This window comes from Sminthopsis crassicaudata, chromosome 1 (genome assembly GCF_048593235.1).
Source record: "Sminthopsis crassicaudata isolate SCR6 chromosome 1, ASM4859323v1, whole genome shotgun sequence".
In the NCBI taxonomy this organism is placed as follows: Eukaryota; Metazoa; Chordata; class Mammalia; order Dasyuromorphia; family Dasyuridae; genus Sminthopsis; species Sminthopsis crassicaudata.
The window spans coordinates 737,840,186-737,859,936 of record NC_133617.1 but is presented as its reverse complement, the minus strand read 5'-3'; the positions used below and the strand labels follow the sequence as shown (position 1 = coordinate 737,859,936).

The window sequence follows — 19,751 nt, the reverse complement described above, 5'->3', positions numbered from 1 at the left end:
CCAAAGATGGAATGAAATAACCTCAAGAAAAAGTGACTCTTTCCCCTTAGTGGAGCTCTCCAAGCACAAGTTGAGTGACCACAACATAGCGCACTCTCTGTTTTTGTCCACTTGCATTTTTTATTTCATTCTCAGGTTAATTTTACCTTATATCTAAGACTGATTTTTCTTGTGCAGCAAAACAACTGTATGGACATGTATACATATATTGTATTTAACATATACTTTAACATATTCAACATGTATTGGTCTACTTGCCATCTGGGGGAGGGGGTGGGGGAAGGAGGGGAAAAGTTGGAACAAAAGGTTTTGCGACTGTCAATGCTGAAAAATTACCCGTGCATATATCTTGTAAATAAAAAGCTATAATAAAAAGCTAAAATTAAAAAAAAAAGTTGAATGATCAATATTCAGGGATGTTGTGGTGAGGATAATTTCGACTGGTATCGACTGGACTAATGGTCTCAGAGGTGATTTCAACTATAATTCGTCTAGAGGTGCAATTTAATTTTCCCTTCTTCCCCAAAGCTTTCTGGACCATCACTCACCCCCCAGAAAAACTAACATTGGTAATCAGAACTGCTCAGGTAGCATCATAGATTGTTACCATCATCACCTAATGAAACCTTCTCCTCCCAGCTCCCCATCCCTCCCACCTGTGTGTCATCTGAAAGCTTTATCTTCATCTCGGGTCTTTGTAATGGTGAATAGACTTGAACCCTGGAGAGAAGCCATTCTGGGCTCTCTAAGGTTGAATTAATTTCTGCGGCAAACTTGTTTAACCAGCTACCAATCTACCTGCCATTCAGTCCAAGTTTCACCATCACGCTGATGAAGCACTCATGATAGATGTTATCAAGTCCTTTGTAGAAACCCACATTCTTGATATCTATGATGTACCCATGAGTCGTTGGTGCAGAAATTATCAAAAAGGTAAGTAAAGTCTGGATAATGTGGACCAGTGAGTCCATGTGTTCATTTCATGATCACCACTTTCATTTCCAAGGACTTCAGTAATTCCCTCCAGATTATTTCTAGTCCTGGGCTTCAAGCTTACTGGCCCCTCAGTTCCGATTTCTGCCCTTTCCTCCCTTTTAAGTGTTATGACAACTTGATACCCCCCAAAATTATAAAATGGTTACCACGTAGAAAACTCTACTGGGGCAGGGGGAGGAGGAGGAAGGAAAAAAAAGGGAAACAGTCTTTGTCCTCAAAGAGCTTATTATGCTCATTGAGTGCAGGACTTTCCCTTTAGGATGCTATGGCCCCTTGGGGAATTCTTTCTCAGAATGATGCTTTATAAATGTGTAAAATAGAATATAGAGGATTACAAAGGAAAGCAGTGATACTGAATACAAAGATAGATCTCAAAACACTTTTTAAAAAGTTCATGGATTCTCCGGGTTTAGAATCCTGTACTGGGGGGATACACCATGAGTATAATCTTTGTTTGCCTCCATTTCCTCAAGTATAAAATGGGGATGATAATACCACTTCCCAGGGTTGTGAGGACCAAATTAAATAATATTTATAAAGCATGTAGCATAGTACCTAGCACATAGTAGGTGCTAAAGAAAAGCTAGCTATCATCATTATAAGTAAATTCAAAGGATATATATAAAGTATAACAAAGTAATTTGGCAAAGGGGAGAGAGAGAGCAAATATTTATTAATAATTTAAGCATTAATAAGTATTTTATAAATAATATCTCATTTGATCCTCACATATAATAGTTATTGTAAAGTTCTTTTTCTCTAAATCATAATCCTTGTTTGGGAGCAGGTTTCTTGGAGAGCTTCTGGAGGCCGCTTTAGTTTCAGTTCAGTTCAATAATCCCAAAATGCAGCCAAGAGTTAAAGTCCAGATCCTTTATTGTGTTCTTCAAAATCCTGAATCTTTTCCTGGGGTCTGCCAAGCTTTAATAGAGGCCTATCTCTCTCCTTGGTTCCCGGAGGAGCTCTTGTCAGAATGTCTCCAGCCAGTTTCAGCTTCTCATCCTCTCAATGTCTCCAGCCAGCATGAAGGTAGATGTGGGAATGAATCTGACTCTGCCCCCAGGAGTGTGGGATTGTGGGTTTCCCAGAAGTCAAACCTAGTTGTGAATCTCTTCCCAGAGAATGGGCTTGTGGGTACTCCCTGGGCTTGTGGGAGCTCCTTAAAAGTATCCTCTCTTAAAGGTGTGAATCTCATGGAATTCTAGTAAATACATTACTGAACTAGAGAATTGTTAAGGACCATGCTAAATTAGATAATTATTGTGTCTATCCATTCCAGTGATTTAGCACCTTGTAAGAATCCTAACAAGTTATAATATATAATAGGTAGTTATTATTATTCCCATTTAATGGTTGAGAAAACTGAGGTAAACAAAGATTAAACGACTTGATCTGAGACTAGATTTGAACTCAGATTTTCCTGATTCTGTAAGAGAAGGAGGGTTATTGAAGAGTTCTTTGTAGAGGGACTGAACTACTTGAAACAGGGATACTTATAACAAGGTGTTAATTCAATGGAATTGATGAGATGATGGTTCTCTAGTGCACAAATATACTAAGTACTTAGTATGGGGATATAATGGTTCTCTAGTTCACACATACTCAGTATGCTGTAACAATGTAATTGTAATAGGATATTTAAGGGGTGAGAGGACTAGAAATGAGACACTCCATCCTTGACCATCTTCCTGGTGGCTCTCCTGCCTCCTGCACTCTTCCACTAAGATCAAGACTGGGTCAGACTATGACAGACACAGACTGTGAAGGAGACAATAAAGACTCTAAACTCTATTCCTGACCATCCTCATGAGGATGCAGTCCTGCTGAGACTAAGGCCCATCCAATGGACCTCCAGAAAGCTAGCCCAGATATTACAGTTCTTGTTCTTGTTCTTTTTTCTTTTAGAAATGTCATTTTTATTATATTAGCTCGGCCTACCCATAAGCAATTGATATATTTTTTCTTTTTTCTTTTCTTAGAGAGAAACACAGACCAATAAAACAGCCTTGAAAGTGTAATGCGTTGAATTGGATTTATGGTTCCTTATACAATTTTTCCCCTCTTATTCTTCGCATATAAACATAGATGTGCTTGCTAGTATTTAAGAACTTCAGAATAATTTTTAAATTTTTAAAAAAATTATCACATTTTGGGTCCACTAGAAGAAATTAGAAGGCCATTTTGGCAATATAGAACAAATCCCAGAAAACCAGCCCTCTTCTTGGCACAGCATCGCAATCACCCAATCTTTGTGTAAATTTGATTACATTTTCTGGTCTAGACCTAATTGGATCTGGAACTTTCCAGCATGGTAACTCCATCCATAAATGCATAACGGCAACTCTACTAGAAGTTATCATTTTAAGGAGCTGCCTATGGGTGATAAAAGATGAAAGGATGGTCCATGGTCACAGAATCAAAGTGAAGAACTCATACAGGGCAAGTGTTGGTCAGAAAAAGCAAGGACACTCTCAAGATCTCGCTGAAGACCTTTAGAACTGATTGCATGCCATGGAAGACACTGGCACAAGATGACCCAATATGGGGTGTTTTCATCAGAGAAGGTGCTGGGAGTAAGACAGAATTGAATTAGTTCAGAAGCAACATGAAATGTATAGTTAGAGAACCACCTGAAATGTTCATAGGGACTATTGGTGTCCAACCTATGGCAGACAATTCTGAGCTCCTACTGATCTGACCAGTCATAGTTGAATATATTGTAACTTGACTCTAACAGACTGATGTCATTTCGGGCCTTTTCCAGAATAAAGGAACCAATGGAATATTATAGTCTGATAAAAGCAAAAATAAGAAGAATAAAAGTGATATTTGGAAAAATATATAAAATGATGAAACATGAAACATGAGATCATCAAAATAACAGCCTACACACTAAATACAATTATATTAGCCAAAAAAAAGGGGGGGGGGAGCAAGAGACCCAAGGGAGTATTCTATATAAAAGTACATTGACAGATTTGGTCATTTTGGTCCTCTTCCAGAATGGCGGAATCAATGGAATATTATAGTCTGATAAAAAGAAAAATAAGAAGAATAAAAATGATAATTTGGAAAAAATATATAAAGTGATAAAACACAAGATCATCAAAATAACAACTTACACACTAAATACAATTATACTAACCAAAAAAAAAAAAGGCGGGGCAAGAGACCTGAGGGAGTATTCTATATAAAAGTACATTGACAGATTTGGGAGGGGACCCTCAGCAAAAGTCTTACTTGTTTGGTTCAAACGTGAGTTATCATGTTTTTTGGTTTAATGAAACCGTAAACAATTCGCTCTGGGGAATTTGCCCTGTTATTTTACCTTATTATTTGCTTAGTGGTTTTTGTGGTGAACATTGATTAATAATAATAATCAATACAACAGGGGATTGGCTAGGGAGCATCTGATCCCCAGAACACAATGCCCATCCAAGTCATGAGTTTGCCTCTAGAAATTCATGACAGAGGAGACTTGCCTCTGTGATTCAGAGCATGTGCTGCAACTAATTGTTTCCTCCTGGCTTACTGTGCCGAGATAAAATATTTTTTAATTGGCTTAGAGTCCAAACAAAGGTTTCGTCTGAAAGACCCACATGCACACCCACACCCACTCACGCCCCTTTGAAGCTTCCAAGTGAGAAGGAACAGAAATGGGGGGGGTAGGGGGAGGGCTTATCTCCTCCAAAAAGGCTCGCTCATCATTTCATAACCAGAATTACCATTTGTAGCACTCATTGCTCTAGACATGTCATAGTCTAGAATCATGTACTTGCCTTTTGACTTTATTTGCATTTTTTTTAACTCCTAAGAACGCTTTTCTTGCTAATACTTTTTCCAGAGTGTGCTTTGTCCCCCTAATATGGGACGGTCCTTTGGCTCAGGAGGCCTTAAGATCTGACATAGGGCACCTCAGTATTTCAAAGGCCTTTGTTTTTGTTCCCATCATCCCTCCTTCCCCATCAATAAAAATGACAATATCTGGGTGACATTTGGCAGGGATTGTCGGGCCAGAAAATGCAGTGATCTGGTGCCCACCTGACAGTGACACTGCCCAACACAAAGGTCCATGGGGGCAGACACACAGCCCACCCAGTGCAGTACCCTCCCAGCCTGAGGGGCCTCCTGGAGCTTGGGTTCTGTTTGAAGTCTTTAAGAACACTTTCCTGAGTGAAGGATCAGGAGGACTTTTTATATATTTATTGATTGGATGAACAGATGATTAAGCAAGGCTTTGGTCTCCTGAAAACGTGATGCTGTCCTTGCCCAATAGTGGCGAGTTGAATTTGACCCAGGTTTACGTATTACCCACATTATTCTACTTGTCATAACTCACATGTGAGCACTTAAATAGAATGGCCACCTTGGCCAGTTAAGTGGTTATAGATAACATGGCTCAGGCTCCCAATCTTTTATCCTGCTGGTTGGCACAGGGGATGGCATGCTGAATTTGGAGTCAGAAAGTCCCGAGTTCAAATCCAGCCACACAGATACTTATTCGCTCGGTGACCCTGGTTCAAGCCACTTCACTTCACTTGCCTTAGTTTGCCCAACTGTAATAATGGGGATAATAATAAGACCTCTCTTCCAGGGTTGTCATGAGGATCAAAAATGAAAATATTTATGAAGCACTTGGCATAATGCCAAGCATGTAGTAGGAGTTTAATAGATGCTTGTTTCCTACTTTCCTTTTCTTGGGATCACAGTCTGATTTGAAATGGGAGCTCACTGACTCCATGCTCATGTACATAACTGATTAAGAATCAAATAAGTGGTATTCATTCTTTTTTTTTTTTTTAACTCTAACAGACTGATGTCATTTCGGGCCTTTTCCAGAATAAAGGAACCAATGGAATATTATAGTCTGATAAAAGCAAAAATAAGAAGAATAAAAATGATATTTGGAAAAATATATAAAATGAGAAAACATGAAACATGAGATCATCAAAATAACAGCATACACACTAAATACAATTATATTAGCCAAAAAAAAGGGGGGGAGCAAGAGACCCGAGGGAGTATTCTATATAAAAGTACATTGACAGATTTGGTCATTTTGGTCCTCTTCCAGAATGGCGGAATCAATGGAATATTATAGTCTGATAAAAACAAAAACAAGAAGAATAAAAATGATATTTGGAAAAATATGTAAAATGATGAAACATGAAACATGAGATCATAGTGATGAGCAACTTACTACCTCCCAAGGCAGCCCATTCCACATTAGGAAATGCTGGACTCAAGAGAGTTTTTCCTGACGTCAAACCTCAACCTTCCTCTTTGCAACTTCTATCCTTCCTTTCTGGGACAGCACATGTCTAACCATTATTTCATGTGACAATCCTTCAATTACTCAAGGACAGCTCTTGTGAACCTCCTACTAAATCTCCTCTTGTCCAAGCTAGATCTTCAGTTTCTTCTCATATCTTTCATTACTCTGCCTTTTTTTTTTTTTCTGAGACAATTGGGCTTAAGTGACTTGCCCAGGGTCACACAGCCTTTGACATCTTTGATTATCTTCTTCAGGACCCTCTGTACTTAAACAGTGTCCTTTGAAATGCTGGTTCCTAGAACCAAATACAATCCTCTGGATGATGGAGATAAGGCAGGATACAAGGCTTAGCATCTCTCTAGTACTGCATCCCTAGCCTTGAATGCAGCTGAGATGCTCCCAAGTCCACATCTGGTCTTGATGCTTTAGTCAATATGGGTCCCAACCTTACTTTGGTCAGCAGCAGGTCCTTCCCCAAATCATCCCTCTTTATTACAATCAACAAACAATCCTATTATGTGCCAGGCGCTAGCTGGACAGCAGAGCTACAGAGACCAAGATGAAGCAGGCCATGTCTTCAATGAACTCGTCCTCTATCAAGAAAGACATCATGTACCCACCGAGGTAGAGACAATGTAACCAAAACTAATAAGAGGCAACGTGGAGGAAGGTGCAGCAGGGAGAAATCAGGGAAGACTTCATGTAGAAGGTGGCTCTGAGCCCAGCCTTGAAGGGAGCTAAGACATTTGACAGGTTGGGGAAAGGGGAGAGGAGGAAGCATTGCAGGTGTTGGAAACAACTGGGGCAAAGGTCTGTGGAGCAGAAAGAGTGTGAATGGGGAAGAGCTTGAAGGACGGATTGGCTTTAGCCTTGGTTAAGGGAAATAAGGTCTCCTTAGACTGGAAAAATTGGATGGGATGGGGTTGGGTAATTCTTAAATGCCCAAGATAGTTTCTGTTTGTTCCTGGAGGTAATAGGGGAGCCAGTGGAGTTTATTGATGAAGGGAGTGATGAGTTCTATGCCTTAAGCAATATAAGCACAATTGGTAAAAAAAAAAAAAAAAAAAAAAAAAAAAAAAAAAAAAAAAAAAAGGAGGGGGGGATGGACCAGTAGCATGGCAAGAGAAAAGGATAACCAGTGGTCAGCCCATGCACTCTCTTGGTATCCTTAACAGATCCTAAGAAAAAAGGGAAGGCCCCTAGCACGTGAGTGGACCTGATTCCTCTCCACCATGTCTCTGCAACCTGACTCTGCTCCCTATCTCCTCTCCAGTGAAACCATGGAGTCTGCCCATGCAATGTCTCCCTGGAAGGTGAGCTTTTGCCTTATTTCACCCTACTTTGGTCCCCTCTGCTGCTGTCTCCATACTGTGATCTGATTCTGTGTGTGTGTCTCTTTCCTGTCATCTAGCGTCATATACCAATCATTGATCTATTTGCCTATCGAGTCACAAGGCAGGCGTGGATGGGTTCTGATTTTCCTCATTGGAGGAACTCTCCACACTCATGAGCTCATGGACTCACTGGGCTATTAAAATAACATAAACAAATCAGGAATGGAAGCTTTTGATTGATGTCCTGGCACCTGCTTGTTTCCAAAGTCTCCACTTGAGTATCATGTTGAGACAGGAAAGTTGATAAGGAAATAGCTGTAATGCTTGAGTGTTTGGAGTCATTAAACAGGTATCGCAGCGCTGGCACTCTTAGGAGATGGGCCAGGCTTCCTCGTCATCAAGAACCTGCTCTCATTTTGCCCAGTGGATAACATTCACTCTTAAGAGGTCCTGGAACCCCAGTCTCAGCCTGACTTGCTGCATGACCTTGGGAAAGCTTTTTCAGTTCTTTTGTGGCCTTCTAATTAAAGCCTCCCTCTCTGGAGTGTGGTGAAGTGGAACCAATACAAATGGCTGGGGATGGTGGATTGGTTTAATTTGGTCTGGCTGAGTGAAAAATGTCCCAGACATCCTGCAGGAGAATGCCCAGTACCCACCTAGCAGCTCTAGGTCACTGGGCCTCCAAGATTAGTGTTCCCTGAGGAACCCAGTGCAGCAGGGACAGCAGAGCTTTCCTTTGCTCAACACGGTAGTGCCAGAGAATTATGTAGCCCCTCCTTATCCCCTGAAAAAGGTTTCCAGCAACAGACCCAGGCTATTTAGAGCAGGGATGCTTAAACTAGCCACTCCTTTTCACTCAACCTCAGGATACAAAATAGATATATAATCAAGAATTTACTGATAAATCATCATTTCAAGAGCCCCACCTTCAGTTATGTGACCCCATATGAGGTAGCAACCCACAGTTTTTCTTTTTTGTTTTTCTTTTGCTGAGGCAATTGGGGTTAAGTGACTTGCCTAGGGTCCCAGAGCTAGGAAGTGTTAAGTTTCTGAGGCCAGATTTGAACTCAGGTCCTCCTGACTTCAGGGTTGGTGCTCTATCCACTGCACCACCTAGCTGTTCCAACCCACAGCTTTAATTCAGAGAACTCCACCCAGATACTCCAAGAAAGCTAAGGCACTCTTTAGAGTCTCCCCGACTCTGGGAGACGTTGCAGTGAATGGCAAGCCTGGGCACGAGAGGAGAGAGTGATGATAATAGCTAACATTAATATAGCATTCAAAAGTTTTCAAGGTGTTTAACACATATTACCTCATTTGAACCTCACAATTCTGTAAGATAGTTATTATCCCCATTTTACAAATGAAGAAACTGAAGCTGAAACAAGTTAAGTGATTTGTCAAAGGTCATACACAATAGTAATCAGTTCTATAAATGTCCATTAAGTGCCCATTAAAGGCCAGGCAGTTTGCAAAGCACTAGAAAGCCCGCCGCTAGTGAGCACCCAAGACAAGATTTGGATTAATGTTATCTTGACTTCAGGTGCAACATTGTAGTCATTATACCATGCAGCTTCCTTCATAAGAGACTTATCAAGCTCCATTAAGTCACCACAAGCCAATATGGAACTGAGGAGAGAAACATATTTGCCAAATGCAATATGTTGTGGTTTCTTGAGATCCCTTGAAGATCTTTGGATTTGGTCCAGTTATCATAGACACTCCAATAAAAGACTTTTGATCCAGTTACCATAGAAACTCCAATAAAAGACTTTTGGTCCAGTTATCATAGAAGCTCCAATAAAAGACTTTTGGTCCAGTTACCATAGAAGCTCCAATAAAAGACTTTTGGTCCAGTTACCATAAAAACTCCAATAAAAGACTTTTGGTCCAGTTACCATAGAAGCTCCAATAAAAGACTTTTGGTCCAGTTACCATAGAAGCTGCAATAAAAGACTTTTGGTCCAATTACCATAGAAGCTCCAATAAAAGACTTTTGGTCCAGTTACCATAGAAACTCCAATAAAAGACTTTTGGTCCAGTTACCATAGAGGCTCCAATAAAAGACTTTTGGTCCAGTTACCATAGAAGCTCCAATAAAAGACTTTTGGTCCAGTTATCATAGAAGTTCCAATAAAAGACTTTTGGTCCAGGTATCATAGACACTCCAATAAAAGACTGGAGAAACAATAGCTTTGAGCTACTGATGGAAGTGGAAGAGTTTGGAGGAAAGCTGGTCCCCTGGGGAAAGGGATGACTTCCACCTGCTGGTGTCTGAGGAGGACTGCAGGCAATGAGTGCAGCTGGCAAAACAACTCTGGATGTCCACAAGGGATCCCTGACAGAGTGGCCAATGACCTCCATCTATTGGAGGTGAAAAGAACTGCAGGACTGCAGAACAGTCACATTTTAGTATGATCAACTTTATATTGAAATTCAGGATCCAGGGTTTCCTAGGTCCTGTGGCTCTAAAATATAAATTCTTGTGCTCTAGGGAAAGTTAAGAAAACCAACAAAAGCTGGAAGTCTTAGAACGAACATCCCAACTATTTTCTTTATAATGTAAATTTGTTCATCCAAAAGGAGGTGTTTTTCAGGACTTCTCCCACATGACCAGCTCTAAATGACTTTGCTATTCTCAGCAGTACAATGAGCCACCACACAGTGAAGGACTGAAAATGAAAAATCCTACCCATCCCCAGAGAAGGAATTGCTTGTGTCTGACCAGCCTGAAGTATACGCTCTCTTTTTATAACTTTATTTTTAAAAATGAGGCTGGGAGAGCTTTCACAACGTGATTTTTATGGAAATGGCTTCTCAATGGGGGCTGCGAGTTGGGGATAAGGGAGAGAGAATCTGGAACTCAGAAGTTTTCAAGACAAATGTAAAATATTGTTTTAAATATAACTGGGGAAAATATCGAATGAATAAATTATTAAAATAAAAGAAAAAAGAAAAAAACAACAAAAACTTTTCCCACGTAAACTCTTCCATTATAATTTGATTTTGTCTGCAAAAACCGTTCAAGATTTTTTTTTCTTTTCTAATCTGATTTTGTTTATGCAAAAGGACTTCAGTTTTTCAAAATTTCCCGTTAACCCTTTCCTTTAAAATGTCATTTTGTGTCTTCAAAAGCTTTTATTTTTCCCCCCAAGCTTCTCCCTCCCATCTAAGTCCTTCCTTTGTCATTTTAGACGTATTGATCTGGTTTCTACTTTTCTCCCTCCCACCGCCACTGGGTCCGGATTGTCCTTTTGATCCTCCGAGATCGCCTCTACCCCTTATCGGGTCACGCGTTCTTCCGTCCCCGGTCACCGGCTCCCCTCATTTTGCGTGACCTGCCCTCTGCTGCCTGTCGTGCAGGTGGGGAAACTGAGGCCCGGAGCAGCTGCGGCGCCGCTAGCTCGAGTCCGCGGTCCTTCCTCTCGCCAGTATCTGCCCCGCCGTGTCCGCAGGGGAGCCGAGGCCAGCGGAGAGGGGCGGAGTCGGGGGCGGAGCCAGAGCCGGAGGGCGGGATCCAGGCCGGGAAGGAGGAGGGCTGTTGCCTACTTTCTGACAGCCGACAGAATCTGCCGGCTTCCGCGGCGCCTTTAAGGTGCAGGCAGAGCTGTGAGCTTGTGAGCGACCGGGAGGCCGGCAGAGGCGAGTGCGGCAATCGGGCGACCCTCGGAGACGGACCAAGCCGGCAGGAGGTGAGCTGGGGCTAGACGGGAGGAGGGGGGCGCCCCAGGACGTGCCCCCGGATCGAAGGGGGGGGCGGCGCTGGCGAAGCCCCTCGCCCGGAGGGGGGAGTCGGGGGAGAGTCGAGGAGGGGTCAGAAGGGTCCCCTCTCCCTTTCGCCCCCTGCCCCGTCGGATGCCGGGGCTGCTGTCCGGTCTGGGCGGCCCGAGGCCCCGGGCCTTTTCATCCCCGGCCAGAGGCCCCCGGATGGGATGGGGGTCCTTTCCAGCCCGTGCCCGGCCCGCGCTTTGGCACGGCTGCAACTTGGTCACTTTCGAGCTCCAGGATGCCGGCGGAGCGAGGCCTTTAGCCCTGGGCTTTCTAGAGATTTGCTTCCCCCTCCCCCCGCCCAGCTCGCCTCTTCTGGCAGCTCCCCCATCTCTCCGAGGGGCACCCCCAGTCCAGGCAGCTCCCCGCCTCCAAAGGGCATCCCACTGCAACAGCTCCACCGCCTCTCCGAGGGGCACCCCCACTCTAAACAGATGCCCCGTCTTTCCGAGAAGCGCCCCCCTTCCAAGCGGCTCCCCCACATTTCCGAGGAGCACCCTTATTCCAGGAAACTCCCCCGCCTCCCCAAGGGGCATCCCACTCCAAACAGCTCCACCGCCTCTCCGGGAGCACCCCCACTCCAGGCAGCATCCCCTCCTCTCCGAGGAGCACCCCCACTCCCATCATCTCTCCTGGCTTTCGAGGAGCACCCCCATTGCAGGAAACTCCCCCGCCTCTCCAAGGGGCATCCCACTTTAACAGCTCCGCGGCCTTTACGAGGGGCACCCCCACCCCAAAAGTTCCCCCGCCGGTCCGAGAAGCACCCCCACTCCCTCCAGCTCGCCCACCTTTGCAACCGGCATCCCACTCCAAACGGCTCCCCCCGCCTCTCCCGAGGAGCACCCCCCTCTCCCGTCAGCTCCCCCGCCTGTCCGAGGGGCACCCCACTCCAGGCAGCTCCTCCGCTTCGGCCGGCGGGCTCCTTCAGTTTGGACCGGCAGCCGAGAGCGGCGTCTGGCGCTGGGGCATCCCGGCCGGCGTTGCAAAGGCGGCCCCGGGCTGGAGCCCGTCCCCGCTGGCACCTGCGCCTGAGACCCAAGGGCTGGAAGCCGCTCCAGAGGTCATTTAGCCGGTGGAGCCGCTGGTTCGGCAGATTTGCCGAGCCAGACTCGGAGCGAGTGCTCGGGCCAAGGTCACGCGCACGGTCCCCAGAATCTCCCGATTGGTCCCCTGGCTCATTTCAGCGCGGAGGAAACTGAGCAGGGCCCCAGAAGCGAAGAGCTTAAAGGGATTTGAACGCGGGGCTTCCCTCCTCAGCACCGGGACTTCAGTCGCTGCCCATCTTAGCTTGGCTGAAGGATTCTGGGTCGGCCAAAGAAGCCCTGAAGTTTAGCGCCCAATTAGCCCCCCACCACATGCACGGGCGGGGGCTGTGTGCCCACTCCTTCCCAGGCCTGGGGCTATCCACCGAGGCGGGCGACTGGACTTGTTAGAGGGAGTCCAGACGGCTTCGTCCACCTTGCCCACGTGTGGCTGTCGTGGATCCCTGTGGAAGCACTCCGCCATCCAATCCCAATGTTTATTTAGCATCTCCTCAGTGCCTTCCCCTGTGCTGAGTCTGAGCGCTGGAGGCCCACGGGGCCAGCCCTGCTCTCCAGGGGCTTGCGCTCTAAGGAAGGTTAGACAAGTGCATAGAGAAGTGGATAGAGTATAAAATGGAAGTTAATAATTGCACACTTCTACTGCCTAGTTAAACTCGAGGCAATCCTGTATTGGGGCGCTCCAGGAAGGTTCTCCTAGAAAATGGTCAGGGCCTTTTGGTCAGTGATTGACTCAGATTGAATGTAAACAGCCATGTTTCTGCTTTCTGAAACCCTGAGGGTCCCAGATTTATTTATTTAGATTTGGGGGGGGGGAGTAGGTGAAAGAGAATATTATTTGCCTCAATTGTTACTTGGCTCTGTACACCCCCCTCAGTCAAACTGACACCTGTTGAAGACCTTAGTTTAAAAAGGGCCAAAGTCTCCCATTACATCCGGGGCCATCTCCAATGGTCCTGGTTTATCATACAGCCCACTGGATCCAGTGGCTCTGGAGGGGAGAGTGAGGCAAGTGATCTTGCCCGGCCCTTCCTCACTTCAATCCAATTCACTTGCTTGTCATGAGATTATCTCCCTGATGTCCTGGTCCTCGTGGAGAAGGAATGGCAAATAATAATAAAGGGGGAGACTGAAACTATAAGATGCAGTCTTTTAGTATTTATCATTTACCCAGACTTGGGTAACAGCCTAGACACTAGAGATGGGGGAGGGGGCTCTTCTCAAAGGAACAGAAAAAAAGGCCATTTGGGCTCAAATCACAGAATGAGAGAGGAACAAGCAGTGTCCACTGAGGTTGGAGAGATCAGCTGGGACCAGAGATCAGCTGGGAGGTGAAAGATTAAGCAGAAGTGTGTATTTGGGGCTAGAAATTTTAGGAGTTGGTGGTCAGATTTTTGAAAAAGGAAAATGGCAGCAGGGTGTAAGAAGGCCTGCCCTAAGTTGAGGCTTGAAGAGACCAATTAAGAAACCACAGACGAGAGAATCTAGGTGAGAGGTGAGGAAGACTGGAATTGAGGTGGTAGCTTGATGGGTGGAGAGAAGGCATCAGACACAGAATGATGTTATGAATGTACAAACTGGAAGCTCTGGCAACTGACTGGCCATGTGGGAGGAGGAAGAACATTTACTTGAGTGCTGGGGGGGGCCTGTGGGCCCAGCTGCAAGCTATTTTCTGGATGTTACAAAGAAGATAAGATGATATTTTTAAAATCTAGTTCAAATATGAATTTGAATACAGAAATTGAGACCTCTCTAACCTGGCTCTGTTTACTGTTTTTACCTACAATAAAGGGTTTTAGGCTGAACCAAAAGGAGTAAACCGTTCTACTTGGCTGGCCTTGGGAAGTTCTAGAAATCCAAACACTCATTTGTTAGTGTTTAGGCTTGAAAGCATAGAAAAGAAGGAAAACAGTATTAATTTCTTTTTAAAAGCTTTTTATATCTTTGTCTTTTGTTTTTATCTTATGGTCATTTCCTGATATACACTATCACTCCTCAAAAAACAAAAAAGGGAAACTAATGGATTGACCCACTACATTGCATTGCTGACAATCATTCTATACTGGGGTGAGGTACTTAGGTGAGTCAGTAGGTAAAGTACTAGGTTTGGAATCAAGAAGATGAGTTTGAATTTTACCTCAGACATTTATTAGCTGTGTGGTCCTGGGGAAGTCACTTAATCCCTCTCAGCCTCAGTTTCCCCACTTGTAAAATGAGCTACCTTCCAGGATTGTTGTCAGGATTGAATGAGGCAGCATATGTAAATCATTCTGCAAATCTTAAAGCATTATATAATTGCTACATATATTTGTCTTATATAAAGCATTAGTATTGTGGTTGTAGTAGTCCTCAACTGCCTACAAGGAAAGAACTCAAAACAGATTCTGTACTTAGACCTGGAAGAGATTTCAGAGGCTATCTAGTCCAATGCCCTGATTTTCCAAATGGAGAAACTGAGGCTCAGGGGAAGTTTCGGGGCTTGCTCAATCAAAGTCATGCATGCAGTAAACATCTGAAGCATAGAAGCTGATGCTCTTTCCACTTACTATTTTGCCTCCATTATGTGTTTCCTTACCTGTTCTCCAGGTTTTGATTGGCTGTCATTACAGTTAGAGTTTAGCTGCCTTTTAGGTCTAGTCATCGTTTCTATGGTTCTCCCGGCTCTTGATACTTGACTCTTTATCATTTATGGAAATCTTCCCATGTTTCTCTGAATTCCTCATATTCAGCATTTCTTATGTACCTTGATTTATTCCACTTCCCAACTGATGACATCCATATTTTCCAGTTTGTTTGCTGATACAAATAGGGTTGCTTTGTATTCTTTGCCCTATTTCATATAAAAAAAAGATTGAAAGAAAGATAAGAAAGATAAAAAGAAAGGAAGGAAGGAAGGAAGAAAAAAAGAAAAAGAAAGAAAGGAAGAAAGAAATATTTCTCTCTTTGATCTTTCTGTGGAATATACCCTGCAGTGAGCCAAAGAACATAATCATTTTAATGACTTTTCTTGAATAATCCTAAATTACTTTTCCCAAAAGAAATTGCCAATTCAAAGCTCTTCTAACACTTTTAGGATAATGCTTTCCATAGTCTCTCCAAAATCACCTATTTCCATATTTTCTCATTTTTGCCACTCTGATGGATGAGACCTCCAGGAATCAACACTTAATTTCTTTATTAAGGACCCACCAGAACTACTGTAGAGTAGTAAATTGTGGAAAGACAGTATCCAAGTGTAAACAATTCTAATGGGTCTTTCTTTTTGGATCTTTGACAGTATGTGACATACTGTCAAGTGCTAAGTTTAAAAGGCAGGAGGAGCTAGGGGAAACTCTTTTAACTTTTAACTAGGGCTTCTAAGAGGTGGAAATGAGAAGGGAGTATTTTCCAGGTACAGACAACAATGCAAAGGTATGGAGGCGGGAGATGATGGAAAGTCCTATATGAGGAACCCAAAGAAAGTTATTATGGATGGGTCAAAGGGCACGAAAGGTAGAAATGTGTAATAAGGTAGGAGGTGCTTTAAAAGCCAAATAGATGATTTCATAGTTGATTTTAGCAATGGGAGGAAGTTGCTTCAGGAGGTAAGTGATGTGGGCAGAACCTTCACATTAGGAAATCACCAGGGCAGCAGAGTAGAAGATGAATGGGGATGGGAAAAGACTTGAGTCAGGGAGACCAACTAAGAAGCTAATTGAATAGAAGGTAGAGAGATAATGAGCACTTGGATCCTTGGGTTGTAGAGGACATATTTGAGAGATGTTGTGGAAGCAGAAATAAAATTTCGTAATCAGATGCTGAGGATATGAAATCCAAAATTAAAAATAAAATGGTTCCTGGTCTCAAGTTGGGAGGAAGAAGGGTACAATGTGTACAAAATTAAGTCAATATGAAATTAGCCAGAGTAATTACAATGATTATTTTTTGTACTGAAGAGAAAAGACTTCCTGCAGAAATTGGCACAGGTACTAAGGCTTGAAAGGATTCTGAAATGAAGAGGGAGAGCCTTCCAGGTTTGGAGAAAATGCTTGTTCAAAGGCCTGGAGGCAGGAAATGGGATGACAAGGTTAGGGAGATCAGTTATCCGTCAGTTTGACAAGGAAGTAATATAAGACTGGAAAGGCAAATGGGAGCTGGGTTGTTGTTGAGGACTTTTCAAAACTATAAGGTAGATGAGGGCAAAAAGATTTTTCCACTTGCCTTCCAGGTATATATATAACAACATTCACTGATAATAAATTATAATTTCATATCTCTATATGGGGTCATGAAATACGGTTTAAGAAGCTTTGATGTGGAGAAGGGAGTCCATGAGCTTTAGCAGATTAGCCTTTGGGTAATAGTGAGACTTTGCCAATTGTGGAGTCTGTGTGTGGAGGGGGAGGGCAAGAGTAGGAAGATGAAAGAAGACAAAAAAAAAAGGAAGAGAAATAAGAATGATGTTAAAGAAACCAAGGGAGGAGAGAGTGTGCACTTGGAGCGAAAGCTAGTGACAGAGTTGAAAGGGGCCCAAAGAACAAAGAAAAGGCCTTTGGGTTGAGCCTTAAGAAATCCTTGGTAACCTTTGAGCCAGATTACAAAATAATTAAGAGATTAAAAAGGGAAACGAAGGCTAGGAAATAGAGACAAACAGGAAGGATGCCATATTCCAAAGAAGGGGAGAAGACAATACCTTAATGGGGCAAAAGGATCCAATGAATCCGTGGGATGATAACATCATGATGGACCCACCAAGGCCATGGAGGACAGATGGGCTCTTCTCATCCATCATTTGTATTCTATAGACATTCTTTGCCTTTTTTTCCCCCCTGATTCTGTCTTCCTTGATTAAGAAATCAAGATCCTTGTTATTGATCTTCTGGCCTACCATCTTCTTCATCTTTTCATAGAACATCCCTTAAGAGGCAGAATGATACAGTGGCAGGATTGCTGGCTTCAGAGCCAAAGGACCTGTGCTCAAATCTTGGCTCTTCTGGTCACTAATTGTGTGACAACGGACAAATCATTTCACCATTCTGCCTCAGTTTCCTCATCTGTAAAATGAATGAGTTGAACTAAATGGCTTCCAAGGCCCCTCTAGGGCAGCAAAGTGACTCAGGGGAGGGGATGCTTGCCATCGCCTTCCTCCTGAATGTTGCCCCCACACACTTCTAGCACAAAGAGAAAATGGAATTCTGGAAAGAAGGGCACCAAAGCAACAAAGCATTAGGTGATAGCCCAACCTGGGAGGGAAGATGTAGCAGCAGAGCCCCAAAGAGGCCATGACTAAGGGAACAGGCTGGGGTTCCAACATGGAGCCAGCCAAAGTACACGGACCTCAATTATCACCCTTGAGGGTGGATCAGGGCAACTCCCCTTATTAAGTAATAATCTTGGACTCCGTCCAGGTCTGGGCAAATGTTCCCCAGTGATACCCCCAGTGTGACTTGAGATAAACATGTTCTTCCATCTTGGGCTAGAATGCATTTCATGTGACTCCCTATTACTTAGTGACCTCCAAGATCCTGAGAAGCTAGGGGTGATCTTTTTGGTCCTCTGACCTTCTGTTGTTCTAAGAAGGGTAAAATTATTGTTTCCTTTTCCAGAGCAGAGCTGGACTCTTAACTCTTGTCAGGAAACAAAGAACAAAACAGATTTGACTCCTGGCTCCTTAAAAGTGCTGTAAAGGGCCCAGAATCTACGTCTTGGTTGGATCCTCCTGAAAGATCTACTGATTTTTCTAGGTTTCAGAGGTCTTTGGGACTCTTCAGGGACGTAGCTGTTTACTGCTCTGGCAGGAGATTTTTTTTCCCCCTAGGGAGAATCTTGGCAGCATTGTTGGGGTGATCATAGGGCACCCAGCAGCCTGCAGAGGGGGGAAGCAGCCAGCCCACCTACGTGAAGCACACCATTATATTTTAGTAAAAAATATCCAGGAGGGTTTTACTTTGACTATTAAAAACTTGATGTTCAGTTGCCTGGGCAACGTGATGTTAAATGATGCTCTGGTAAAGTAAAATTAGAACAAAAAGATTCTAGATGTGGAACTGAAAGGGACCTGAGAGGTCTTGAAATCCACCACTCTCATTTTACAGATGAGCACACTGAAGTCCAGAGAAATCCAGTGATTTCCTTCAAGATTTGTTTAGTGCTGTTTACTTGTGTCAAATTCTTCACGATCCATTTGGAGTTTTCTTGGGAAAGATAATGGAGGAAACTGAGGCAAACAGGGTGAAGTGACTCGGTCAGGGTCACACAGCTAGAAACTGGGACTGGATTTGAACTCTGGACAATGTGGCTTCCTGAGTTCAAGCCTGGCCCTTTATCCACTGCAGCGTCACCTAGCCACCCCTTGCCCAAGCTTACACATGTTCTCATTGAAAAAGACCAGAGTTCAGCTCAGGTTTTCAGAGTCCAAAGCCAGTATTCCTTTCCAACCAGTAAGCTCCTCATTATCCCATAATCTGGCTGAACAATAACAGTCTTTTTCATTACGTAGATTGGTTTTGCTACATTTTTTTTCTCTTTCCTTTTAAAATTCTTTCTTATATGGGATAGCTTTCTGGGAAAGGGAAGAGAGGAATATAGGTAGAAGTGCAGATGGCATAAAGACAGAAGATAGAAAAATCCATTTTTAAAAGAAAAAAATAGTAGCTGACATTTGCGCAGAGCTTTACCATTTGCAAAGCATGCACATGATTATTTCATTTGATCCTCATGGCAAGCCCATGGCGTAGGGACTGTTATTATCTCTAGTTAACAGATGGGCAGCCCAGAGTGCCTTGCCCCGGGCCACACAGCTGGTATGGATATGGAGTACTACTTGGGAAGACCGCTGGATGTGCTGACTCGGGCAAGTCATTTCTTTCGATAAAGATCAGAGGCTGGATGAGACGGTCTCTAAGGAATGGAGAAGTTGTTGAGGTGATCTTCATCGATATATAGATGAGTGAACAGAGGCGAAATGGATGCCCAGAGTCACCTTTTTCTGAACTCAAGTCTTCTGAGATCTTCTTCACTAAGTCCCTAAAGATTTGTCATTACAGTTAATTAGAGTTTAGCTGCCTTTTAGGCAACTTACATTAGTTTAGTCGTCTTTTCTGTTGTTCTCCTGGCTCTTGATTCTTGACTATCACTCTATGGACTGCGTACCTAAAAAGACAGATTTGTAGCGGGGCTATCAATCGTTAAAGGTGAGTTGAGTTGTTCACTTTATTTTTTTAAGCTTAGCCATAGTAGTCAACTTTTTGAAGACTGACTGGCACAAGAGAGAGAGTGTTCATTCTCTGGCCAGTCATTGTTTTCTTGCACAAAGAACATACGATTGGCAAACACCATTTACGCTTGGTACTTTGGGGA

General features: G+C 43.6%; 1 protein-coding gene across 5 annotated transcripts in view; it reads left to right on the top strand.

Moving 5' to 3' along the window:
- The first annotated feature begins 6,812 nt into the window (after positions 1 to 6,812).
- ABHD6 (abhydrolase domain containing 6, acylglycerol lipase) overlaps positions 6,813 to 19,751 on the top strand; it is a 46,230-nt gene continuing 33,291 nt past the window's right edge. Inside the window, exons 1-2 of one of the 5 annotated variants that reach the window (XM_074284266.1) lie at positions 6,813 to 6,895; positions 7,447 to 7,584. The gene's annotated coding sequence lies outside the window, so the exon portion shown is untranslated. Of the gene's footprint in view, positions 7,082 to 7,446; positions 7,585 to 11,148; positions 11,298 to 19,751 lie in introns of those variants that run through there. The other 4 variants (XM_074284267.1, XM_074284269.1, XM_074284268.1 and 1 more) reach the window with 4 other exon arrangements.